This window comes from Monodon monoceros, unplaced genomic scaffold, assembly GCF_005190385.1.
Source record: "Monodon monoceros isolate NGI ecotype Baffin Bay Population unplaced genomic scaffold, NGI_Narwhal_1 Super_Scaffold_20, whole genome shotgun sequence".
In the NCBI taxonomy this organism is placed as follows: Eukaryota; Metazoa; Chordata; class Mammalia; order Artiodactyla; family Monodontidae; genus Monodon; species Monodon monoceros.
Window position 1 is genome coordinate 47,514,205 of NW_021703777.1, and position 13,362 is coordinate 47,527,566.

The 13,362-nt window shown below is 35.3% G+C and overlaps 1 protein-coding gene across 8 annotated transcripts in view; it reads right to left on the bottom strand.

Annotated features, from left to right (window-relative positions):
- Positions 1-13,362, bottom strand: part of MTHFD2L (methylenetetrahydrofolate dehydrogenase (NADP+ dependent) 2 like) — a 139,554-nt gene that overhangs the window by 97,379 nt on the left and 28,813 nt on the right. The window lies entirely within an intron of this gene.

Genomic DNA, 13,362 nt, shown 5'->3' on the forward strand with positions numbered 1-13,362 from the left:
ACACACACACACACACACACACACACACACACACACACACACACACATACCACACACATCATTTCCCTGAAGCATTACTACATTGAAATCCAAAATATCATTATGGTTTCCTTTATGAAAGGAAAAGAACATAACTTGAGTAATGAACTAATCAAATGAGATATGAGATGCCAATCATCTCATTTTGAAAAGTAATAAGTATAGAAATATAAAATAGGCTCTTAATACTACTCTATGCAGAGTAGCTTAGGGTATCCTAAATCCAACAATTAACCCACATTCCTAAAATACTAAAATAAAGGTATATTTGCTACAGAAAAGTTTCCTTATGTATTACACAATGAATGCCATTTAGAAATAATTTTTTAAAACATTATCAAAGCCCAAGTTCAAACAGTTTTCAAAAGAGACATGCCTTATGTCTCAGATATTTTATATCCTAAAAGTGACACTACTGCCATCTTACTTTAAATAGATCCAATTTGCCATTACTAGGCTACCAAATCATTTACATATATAAAAGTCATAATATGAATGATATTCAATTAGAAGTTGGGTCTTTGGAATATCTCTCCAATGACTAGATTGTCACTTTCAATAATTGTACTCATTCTATAATGTCCTACCAGAGTAAGCCTCCATCTGTTTTCTCTGAAGGTAGAAGATGATTATAAAAGTTCTAGCAAAATTTTTTTTTAGAATTATATATTTAACTTACTACTTGAGGACAAAAATAGTGGTCCCTTTTTAAATCTGGTTGATGATGATGGTGATGATTCAGTTTTTAGACACCTACCACTCATGCAGAAGCTTCATGCCATGGATATTTCTTACAACAAAATCAAAAGCTTTGTAAATAAAAAAAGAAATAACTGTAATTGAACACCCCATTATTGAGTTATGGCTTAAATTAGTTCATTTCTAAATTCAAAATTGGCTACTGTATGTATGGGCCAATAATGTATTGAAAGAATTCAACAAAGGTTCTTTTGTAGATTTTGAGAGCCATCCTCTTACCAAATAAGTCTGAACTATATTGAATTTCGCAGTCTCCTGGTCTGTGCTGTTTTACTCACTAAAAATAACATTAACTCGTAATGAACAATTCATCTCACACAATAGCTGAAATACTCAGGAAGAAATGTAAGCATCTGAAAATTTGGGGGCAAGCACTAGAAACTGGCAACTATAGACCTGTCCTCTAATGTATTTCTTAAAACTTCAACCCAGATCTTCATTTCAGAACAATTTTATCTTAAGTTAATTAAGTAATTTTTGTTTAAAAGACAGATGTGTGGACATATAAAAGGTGTGATGTAGTGAACACATGAAAACTGATTATTAATGTGCTTACTATTTAACCTAAAAGGAAAAAACCTATATGAGTAGATTAAAAATGTTAGGATCATAAAAATCAAGGACACCAATTCATACATCACTTTTATGTAACTCTATGTTATCTCAGGAGTGGATTAAATCTCACATACATCCTTTGCCAGGAAAGATGTACCTTTCATTACATAATCTACAGTGTATGGAAATAACAGGAGTTAGTATATCTTACATTCAAACAGTGCTTTATAATGTTCATGTTACCATCACATAGGTTTCCCCTTTGGTCTTCAGAGTTACTGAGGGCTAAGATAGAGAAGGCATTATCTTCATTTTAAAGATGAAGCTGAAAGATTTTGAGACTCAGCCAATCTCAAACTACTACTAAGAAGAGGGGTCCAGAATTAAAATCCACATCTGTTTGCCCTAAAACCAGTTTTTCTTTCTGTGTTATACAGAAATCATAAATATTAATCAATCCTAAATACCACTCAACAATTAATATCAGCAAGGGCCCCTGCCCCTTCTAATCAAGACATTTTGATCATCCTAAAATATCCCAAGGAATGCACTGTTTCTTCTAGACCTCCAAAAACAACAGTATTTTTGGATTAACTAACATGTATCTAAATACATGCAAAACAGCATCAAACATTTTATAGCACCTTTTGTTAAATGAGTAAGAGAAATAAATACATTTCATGCTTTTAACTGACTGCTACTGAAAGTCCCCTGATGTCTCATCCCTGGGGCCCATGACTTGAAAAGAAGAAACAATCATGAGCCTCAACAGCATTAATTTTTTTACAATGGTTATAAAACATTTTTGATTCATAGAATACATTGGCAAACAACTAACCACTTAATACCTTACCCAAATGAACTGGAAAACTGGCATTATTCACTTTGTGAGTGTGTGTTTTTCCCATCTATTTAATATTATGAGAAGTCATTAAATCACGCCAGGAAAAAAACTCATCAAATTGAATTCATAATAATGCAATAGAGCAGCTCAGGGAATGTCTTTAGGTACCACACTTTAGAACTACAACGTTGAATATATATTTCTGTGATTTATTTATAATATGTTTAATTGTCTTTGGATAAGTAACAACAACAACAACAAAAAGAAAACAAACAAATTACTGGTTTATTTTCCATCCAAGGATTTTCACGTTGCTGTTCAAAAGTACCTCTTTCCACTTCCCCAATGCCTGTTGGATAAGGGCAAGCTCATGAGCAAATATGTTCTTTAGCTTGATTATATCTTTTGTCCTATACTTCCCTCCCTCCAAGTGCCCCAGCCCTTTCCCTACCATCATTATGACACATCCTTACCTCAATTCACACCAACCTGTCCCATTCCCAAGCCCTTAACATTAATTTTTGCGTTTCTACGTTCTTGCTCATGATTATTTTTCCATTACTAATTCCTTCCTCCCTGTTGTTTCACATCCTATTTATTCGTCAATATATTGATCCCTTCTCAGCTGTTCCCTCATCACAAAGTGAAATGATAATTTTTATCTCTTCTGGTCCCCACAGAACTACTGTAAAAAGCACTTACCACATTACTTCAGTTAGTTGATCACGTTGGTTATTTAAGTATCTCTTTTACTTATGAGTGTGAGCCTTTTAGGGCAGACTTTGTCTTATTAAACTGATTCACCCATAGCCTTCTCCAACTCAGTTGATGGCAATTCCATCCTTCTGTGTTATACAGAAATCATCCTTACTTGCCAGAAAAACCTGGAGACATTCTGAACACCTCACTTTCTTTCACACGCAACATCCAATCAATTGAAAAATCTGTTGGTTCTTCCTTCATAACACATCTAGCCCTTCACTATCCTCACCATGTCCACTCTGGTTTGAGTGGCCATTATCTCTCCTGTGAACTCTTGCAACAACTAACTCTCCTAGCTAATTATTTGCTTCTATGTTTGTATCCATATAATCTATTCACAAAACAGCAGAGGTTATTTTTTTCCCACATCTTTATTGGTGTATAATTGCTTTACAATGTTGTGTTAGTTTCTGCTGTACAACAAAGTGAATCAGCTATATGTATACACATATCCCCATATCTCCTCCCTCTTGAGCCTCCCTCCCACCCTCCCTATTCCATCCCTCTGGGTCATCACAAAGCATCGAGTTGATCTCCCTGTGCTCTGCAGCAGCTTCCCACTAGCCATCCATTTTACAGCTGGTAGTGTATATATGTCCATGCCACTCTCTCACTTCATCCCAGCTTCCCCTTCCCCGCTCCCCCCGCCCATGTCTTCAAGTCTGTGTTCTCTACGTCTGTGTCTTTATTCCTGTCCTGCCACTAGGTTCAGCAGTACCACTTTTTTAGATTCCATATATATGCATCAGCATATGGTATTTGTTTTTCTCTTTCTGACTTACTTCACTGTGTATGACATAAGCTAGGTCCATCCAGCTCACTACAAATAACCCAATTTCATTCCTTTTTATGGCTGAGTAATATTCCATTGTATATATGTACCACATCTTCTTCATCCATACATCTGTTGATGGACATTTAGGTTGATTCCATGTCCTGGCTATTGTAAACAGTGCTGCAATGAACATTGGGGTACATGTCTCTTTTTGCATTATGGTTTTCTCAGGGTATATGTCCAGTAGTGGGATTGCTGGGTCATATGGTAGTTCTATTTTTAGGGTTTTTTTTTTTTTTTTTTTGCGGTACGCGGGCCTCTCACTCTTGTGGCCTCTCCCGTTGCAGAGCACAGGCTCCGGATGCGCAGGCTCAGTGGCCATGGCTCACGGGCCCAGCCGCTCCGCGGCATGTGGGATCCTCCCGGACCGGGGCATGAACCCGCATCCCCTGCATCGGCAGGCGGACTCTCAACCACTGCGCCACCAGGGAAGCCCTGTTTTTAGTTTTTTAAGGAAGCTCCATACTGTTCTCAAATGCATGTCTGCTTACACCACTCTTTTCCTGAAAACCCTGCTCTTCTTGCTATTCCTCTAACATATCAGGTATTTTCCACCTTGGTTATTGCTCTTGTGTCTGCCTGGAGGCTTTTCAAAAAAACCTGCCACTTTGGCTAAATCCCTCTCTTCTTTCAAATCTTTGCTTAATTTCCACATTCTCTTTAAGGACTATTTCGACCACATTATTTTAAAATGTAAGTTCCATGTCTGATAATGTTGAAGTTGTTTACATTGGACCAAACTTCTCACAGGAAACAACTGTAAACATTGGAGAAATTATATTAAAATAGAAGTATCAAGGATGTATCATACAATAGAGAATATAGCCAATATTTTGTAATAACTGTAAATGGAATGTAAAATTTTTAAATAAAAACACAGCTATCTGACACTGGAGAGTTACTAGAAGCAGAGAGATTTGGAAGAGAATGGACATCTGAAAGGGATATCACTGTAAGTGTTTCCATTTTGGAGGTTTTTCTAGACAAAGGACAGTTAGAATTTGGATATAAATCTGCAGTCCTACTTGCTTGAGGAATCAAAGGACAAAGTTTGGGGCTACTACAGAAACTGGAAATTGAAGGGACATACCCAGGAAAAGAGAAAACCACAGAGGGGAGACTCAACTTGTGTCTATAAATTCTTCCCAAATCTCTGACTGACCCCTGAACAACACACACAAGAGGCAAACTCCAAGCAGCCCATCTAACACTAAGAGAACTAAACAGAATGCAGTTGTGGCTCACCAAGGGCAAAGCAAAGCTTGAAGTCCTCAATATGACAGGCATTCACACACACACAAAAAATTTACAGTTAACATTATACTTAATAATGGAATACTGAACCTTTTCCCCAAGATCAGAAGGTGGCAAGGGTGTCCACCCCCACCATTTCTATTCAGCATTTTATTGGAGATCCTAGCTGGTGTAATAAGGAAAATAAAGAGTTCTAAAGATCAGAAAGGAAGAAGTAAAACTCTCTAGCCACTCTAATGGTTGTTTATGCAGAATATTCTAAAGAATATACAAAACAACAAAACAAAAAATAAATAAAGTGAATTTAGCAAGATCACAGAATACCAAGTCAATATACAAAAGAAATCAATTGTATTTCCGTATAGAAGCAGCAAATACTAAAAAATGAAATTTAAATAATTCTATTTACAAAAACTCACAGATCAGAAAATTCTTAGGAGTAAATTTTAAAATTGGGGGCATGATTTTTATAATGAAAACTACAAAATGTTGCTGACAGATGACCTAAATAAATGGAGGGTGTACTATATTCATGGATTGGAGGACTCAATAATATTAAGATGTCAATTCTTCCAATTTGACCTATAGATTCAATGTAATCTCAACCACAGTCCTATGAGGTATTTTTGGTAGAAGTTGACAAACTGATTCTAAAATTTATATGGCTATGCAAAGGACTTAGAATATCTAAAGAAATCTTGAAAATGAGCAAAAAGGACTTACAATACCTGACTTTAAGACTTGCTACAAAGCTACAGTAATCAAGACAGTGTAGTGCTAGTGTAGGGATAGACAAGTAGATCAATGGAACAGAATAGAAAGCCCAACTTTAGACTAACACTTATACAGTTATTTGACTTTTTACAAAGTTGCCAAAAGCAATTCAATGGTAAAAAGAAAGTCTTTTCAGCAATTAATACTTGAACAATTTGATAGCCATATAGAAAAAAACCAAACTGAGCCACAATCCCTACTTCATACTGTGAAGTAGAAAATTTGCCACACAAAAATGTGTCTCTTTGGCATGAGGATTTCATTTTACCTCCCCCTTAGCTGTCTAAAGAATTTAGATAAAAGAACTGTTCCCAGAATAGAGATATCACCAGAGATAATCTGCAAAGAATATGGGCTAGGTTGCTGGGGGAAACTCTAGGCAGGACCTAGAAATCAGAATCCACTCTGTGCCCCACTATCTCTTCATGGCCCAGCAAATATTCGTCTACTAAACATTTGCTTTTCCATCTCCAGGTGAATTGCCTGCCCCCCCTTTGAAGTCCGAAGCCTAGCTGCTAAGAGAAGATGGGGAATGTAAGGAAAAATGTGCATGTTTGGAGTACTTTATATGTCTGTCACAGAAAAAAGCAGATCTAAAATAGGGATTAACAGAATTTTAAAAATTTCAGAAGGGGTGGGAAGGGCTCTCTGAGCCAGTGGCATTTAAGCTAAGACATGAAGGTTGGGAAGAAGTCAGCCCCCGTATGTTTGAAAGATAACCAATGTAGTTAAGAGGTCAAAGGCTAAACCCTATTCAAGTGATAAAATGTGCATTATTCTAGCATGTCCTTTGTATAATAAATACTATAAAATAAAAATATAACATCCCTGAACATCCCCCGAACATCCCAATCCTCTTTACCATGCTCTACTTTTTCTTTTTTCCCATAGCATATCAACTTCTAATAGATATACAGTAATTACTTACTTATTGTGTTTATTTTTTGTTGTCTGTCTCTCCTACTACTCAGCAAGGGCAGAACTTTCTGTCTTCTTTTTTTTTCATTGATGTATTCCTAGCACAAAGCACAGTGCTTGGAAATTTGTTGAATAAATGGCTACAATTACGCTTGATTTATAAATGAAGAAGCTGAGACAAATTAGTGGAAACCTGCAGACAATTAGAATAGACTAATATAAGGAAAAGATGTCTGATCTTTCTACAACCTCTGACATCCATCTTTTTCAAATACAATGAAAACCAAAATGGCTTTCATTAAAATTTTGATTTGTCAATAGCTGCATCTACATTATTAGATATTTGGCACTTTTATATCCTCCGATATAAATTTAATGTAAGAGATTCATGTCTGTTTGGTTTTCATTTATTTCTTCCTTTCAAGACTTGAAAAATAAGAAATCTCAGGCAAAGCTTTATGTTGATACATTAAAGTCCACACTCTGAACAAGTGTAGACAAGGCCTCTGAAAATTCACTCATTTATTCACTCAATAAATATTTATGTATTTATAATATTTAAATATTTATTGTCTACCATGTGCTTTGCACTGTTCTAAGGGTTTAGGATATATAAGCTAACCAAACAAACAAAACTATTAACCTCTGGAGCTTACATTCTAAAGAAATAAAGATCTGCCTAATCAAATTATTTAGCTGCAGCCTCTTAATGGTTAATTATTTTCTAGGAGTAAATGAGAGATATACTTTTGGAAGCTGTGTTCACTGTTCTCAACTCAATACATAAGTTACACCCCCTGGGTTCTACATCAATGTTTCAAGACAGAAAATACTTATCAGGTCTTACCACTTACCCAATATCATTTTAGAACTGTTTCATCATCAAGGAGTAAGAGGACAAAAAGGGAATGGGAAGTGACTATTATCTCACTGTATTACTCTACCCCCAAATCTGAGAAAATAGAGCTTGGAGGTGGAGTGGGAGGTGTTCTCTAGGTCAGAAAGGGGTGGATCTGGCCCTTTACCCTTCCTGAGCCTCTTTCTCCTATAGCCACGAAACTACGAGGACATCCCTAGGCAGGCTTACTTCATAGGCTATTAAAAAAAGTTAATGAAGTGGGAACCTACACATCACGTGAAGGTTGCTACCTTTGGCCCTTAGAGTTTCTTGAGTCATATGAAGAGTACATGGAGATCCAAAAATTGCCTTATTTCAGAAGTAGTGTTAGTAGTGTTGAAGACACCCTGTTTATTAAGCCCTTGGATTCCTAGACACTATATACTGTGACTTCTGTCAAATACATTGTACTAAACTTGAAGCAGTGTCTATTCCATAGAGGCAACAGTTGGATAAGTGAGCATGTCTATTCTGATGAGCTTCTTTTACACAAAAGGGAAAAGAAGAGATGCTGTGTTTTAGGGACTTGCTTGCAAACTTCTCAAGGACAGTGAGTCTCAAATTGTTTTCTAACTACCCCTTTCCCCTAGTGACTATCACAGACACATATATGTGAATAGATTGGATTCTAGGTAAATATTTTTTGAACTGGTAAATGAACAAAGAGCATCAGAGAGCAATAATACAAATACTTCTCTTGAAAGACTTTCTACAAAGAAATACCCAGATGTTTCAAAGGGCCTTCTGATTTTGGTAAATTCTTTATCAAAGCTGAACACACTCAAAAATACATGAAGATATCATGATAAAGAAAAGCGAAAAATATGAAAAAGAAAAGAAGTAACTATTGTTGATCCAAGAAATTCCAGATTTTGAAGATACTTTGAAAAGTAAATAATCTCAAGTTACATGATATAGTATGTTTACGATAGCAACTGCTCAAAAAGACGCAATTATATAGATCTGAGTGACTAAAATAACTCTTGGGATGGTTTCTATCTGGAAATGAATAGGAAGAGACACATATGGCTACAGGGACCTACCAATCCCACTGATAGGTAAATCATATCAAAATGATTTACTCAGCTTTCAGTATAAATCATTAAACTTTTTTTTTTTTTTTTAAATCACTGCTTGCCTGATGCTGCCATCATGTGGTTTTCATAAACCACAGCAGGAGAATTTTCCATTTTGTTCCCCCACATCCCCACATAAATTCTCTGATAGAAATGTTACCTATGAGAAAAATTTTTTAAGTAGATAAATGATATTGTGGGGATGCCTTTGTATCTATGTTAACACTAAAATCATGTTAGAAAGGATTTGAATAAAATATTGTTTAAAATCTGGACCTTTTTCTCTGCATAAACCCTAAATGCATAAATTGGTTGAATGGATTGTGACACAATCTCAATATTAGTCCAAGCACAATCGAATTTTAAATTATTAATTAGTTATTTTTCATAATAAGCTAGATATATGCAAATCCACCACCCCAAACAAAAGTTATGGACTTGACAATAGTCTATATTTAATCATATATTTCGCCCATGAACCCACCTCATTTCCTGCTCCAGCCTTAGGTAAACTTCATCCTGCATCCTGTGCTTATCATTCCCTTGACTTCCTTTCCATACAGTTTTATTGCATTTATTTGTATTCCTAATAGATTTTTTTAAACAGCTTTATTTAAGAATATTTGAATATAATAGACTGCACGTATTTAAAGTGTACAATTTGATAGGCTTTGACATACGTATATACTTGTGAAACCATCACCACAATCAACATAATGAACATATACACCACCCTGAAAAGTTTCCACAGGCCCCTTTTCCTCATCCCTTCCTCCCTCCCTTTCCTGTCCCCTCACCTCCAACTACTTGTAACCACTTGCTACGGGGTGAATTGTGTCCCCCCAAAATTCATATGTTGAATCCCCCAACCCCTAATGTAATGATATGTAATTAGGTTTACATGAAGTCATCAGGGTGGGGCCCTCATGATGGGATTAGTGCTCTTATAAGAAGAGACACCAGAGAGCTTGCTCTCTTTGCCATGTGCAGACACAGAAAGAAAGGGTTGTCTGTCTGAAAGCCAGGAAGAAAGCTCTCACCAACCCGACCATGCTGGCACCCTGATCTCAGACAGGCTCCAAAAAATAAATTTTTGTTATTTAAGGCAGCCAGTCTATGATATTTTGGTATAGCAGCCCAAGCAGACTAATAACCACTGATCTGCATTCTGTCGCTATACTTCAGTTTGTATTACATAAAATTTTATATAAATAGAACCACAGAGTACGTACTCTTATTTGCATGGATAATTTCACTCAGCATAATTATCTTGATATTCACCCAAGCTGGAGTATGCATCAATATTTCATTCCTTTTTTTACTGCTGGGTAATAGTCCATTGTATAGATAAACCACAGTTAATATCTACTCACCTGTTGATGCCTATTTGAGTTGTTTATAGCTTTTGGCTATTGCAAATCATACTTCTATGAACATGCATATACAAGTCTTTATATTGACACATATATCTTTTTCTTTAAGTAAATACATAGACATGGAATGGATGGACCGTATAATAAATATATATATGTAAATTTTTAGGACACTGCCAAACTATTTTTCAACATGTACCATTTTGCATTCCCACCGGCAACACATCCTCACCAATATATGGTATTGTCAGTTGTAGTTCTAATATCAGCCATTCTAATAGGTGTGTAGTAGTATCTTATTATAGTTTCCATTCGAGTTTCTCTAATGACTACAGATGTTATCTACTTATGTCCTTATTTATCATTTGTATTTCTTCTTTGGTTAAGTATCTGTTCAAATCTTTTGATGATTTTTGGTATTTATCCTGTTTGGTGCTCTTTATGGTTTGGTGTCTGTTATTAATTTTGAAAAGTTTTAGCCATTATTACTTCAAATATCTCTTCTGCCCTGTTCTCTCTTCTCCTGGTATTCCAACTGTGTGTATGTTATACCTTTTGAAAATGTCCTATAGTTCTTGGATGTTTTCTTCTTTTTTGTTTTCCTCTCTGAGTTTCAATTTGAGAAGTTTCTACTTATATATTCTCAAGCTTACTGATTCTTTTCTTGGCCATGTCCAGTCTACAATTGAGACCACCAGTATATTTTCCATTTTTGTTAAAGTGCTTTTGATTTCAGCATTTCTTTTTGAATCTTTCTTAGAGTTTCCATCTCTCTGCTTTCATTACCCATCTGTTCTTGCATATTGTCTACTTTTTCCACCAGAGCCCTTAATATATTAATCATAGTTATCTTAAATTTCCTAATAACTCCAAAATCTGTGTCAGATATGAATCTGGTTCTGATGCTTTTTGGTTTATTCAGACTGTTTTTCTTTGCCTTTTGGCATGTCTTGTCATTTTTTTGTTGAAAGCTACATCCAAGACTAGGGCCCCCAGGAGTTTCTCCTTATGTTAGTACACACTTTACTTCCAGAAATTCATCAAAATTCCCAATTATGTTGTTTCCATCAGTTTATGGTTCCAGTAGCTTCTGTACAGGTAAATAGATCTTGGTTGCAACTTTCTGGATTTTCTTATCTCTCCGGATTTTGGGATGGTGGTTTGCCCTGCAACCTCAGTTCTCTGAAGGGTCAAGAAAAGTACTGATTTTGTTTGTTCAGTTTTTTCTTGTTTTAAGGACAAGAGGATTTATTTTATTCTGGCTAGAGTTGGGCTTTAATTGGGTTGTTTTCATTTTCTTGATATTGGTTTTTGAGAGCGCTTCATATATTCCGCATATACATATGTTATCAAATATATGCTCTGCAAATGTTTTCTAGTCTGCCTTATCTTCTCATTCTTTTAATAGTATCTTTTGAAGAGCAGAAGTTTTATTTTATTTTGTTTGTTTAACATCTTTATTGGAGTATAATTGCTTTACAATGCTGTGTTAGTTTCTGCTTTATAACAAAGTGGATCAGCTATATATATACATATATCCCCATGTCCCCTCCCTCTTGTGTCTCCCTCCCACCCTCCCCTCTAGGTGGTCACAAAGCACCAAGCTGATCTCCCTGTGCTATGCGGCTGCTTCCCACTAGCTGTTTTACATTTGGTAGTGTACATATGTCCATGCCACTCTCTCACTTCTTCCCAGCTTACCCTTCCCCCTCCCCGTGTCCTCAAGTCCATTCTCTACCTCTGTGTCTTTATTCCTGTCCTGCCCCTAGGTTCTTCAGAACCTTTTTTTTTTTTTTTAGATTCCATATATATGTGTTAGCATACAGTATTTGTTTTTCTCCTTCTGACTTACTTCACTCTGTATAATAGTTTCTAGGTCCATCCACCTCACTACAAATAACTCAATTTCATTCCTTTTTATGGTTGAGTAATATTCCATTGTATACATGTGCCATATCTTCTTTAGTCATTCATCTGTCAATGGATGCTTAGGTTGCTTCCATGTCCTGGCTATTGTAAATAGTGCTGCAATGAACATTGTGGTACATGACTCTTTTTGAGCTATCGTTTTCTCAGCGTATATGCCCAGTAGTGGGACTGCTGTGTCATATGGTTTTAAATTTTGATGAAATCTAATTTATCAAGTTCTTGTTTCGTATCCATATGCAATCCAATTGTTCCAGCACCATTAGTGAAAAGCACATCCTTTCTGCACTAATTTGTCTTTCCACCTTTGTAAAAAATTAGTTGTTAATATAGGTGTGGATCTATTTGTGGACTTCCAATTTTTGCCCATTGATGTTTCTCTATCCTGATTCCAATACCACTCTGTCTTGATTACTGTAGCTTTATAATTAGTCTTTTTAACAAATTTTAATTGAGGTATAAATGACATATAACATTATATTAGTTTTAGATGTACAACATAATGATTCAATATTTACATACATTACAAAATAATCACCACAATAAGTCTAGTTAACATCCCTCACCACATATAGTCACAATTTTTTTTTCTTATGATGAGGACTTTTAAGATGTACTTTCTTAAGAACTTTCAAATATGCCATACAGTATTATTAATCTTAGTCACTGTGCTGTGCATTACATCGCCATGACATTTATTTGATAACTGAAAGTTCGTATCCTTTGATTTTGAGACGTTTGATTAGTCTTAAAATCAGGAAGTATTACTCTTTCAACAACATTACTCATTTTCAAAGCTGTTTTAATTATTCTAGGTACTTTGCATTTCTATATGAATTTGACAATCAGTTTATCAACTGCTACAAAAAAGTATGCTGGGATTTTAATTGGGACTGCCTTGAATCTACAAATTAATTTGAAGATAACTGACATCTTAACAATATTTAGGCTTCTAACCCATGAACATAATATATTGATTTATTTAGGTCTTCTTTAATTTCTCTCAGGAATGTTCTGTAGTTTTCAATGCACAGGTTCTCACATCTTTTGTCAAATTTATGCCTGAAGATTTCACATTTTTGATGCTATTTTAAATGTCTCTTTTCATCTTAGTATCTGATATTTGATGCTAATACATAGAATGGAGATTGATATTTGTATATTAATCTTGTATCTTCCAACCTTGTTAAACTCATTTATTAGTATTAGTAGCTTTTTATTTTTCTAGATTCCATTGGATTTTCTACATAGACAATCATGTTATCTGCTTTTTATTTTCTTTCCCTTGCCTTGCCTTCTGTGTTGGTTAGAATCTCCATGAATAGACATGATAAAATGGACATTCTTGA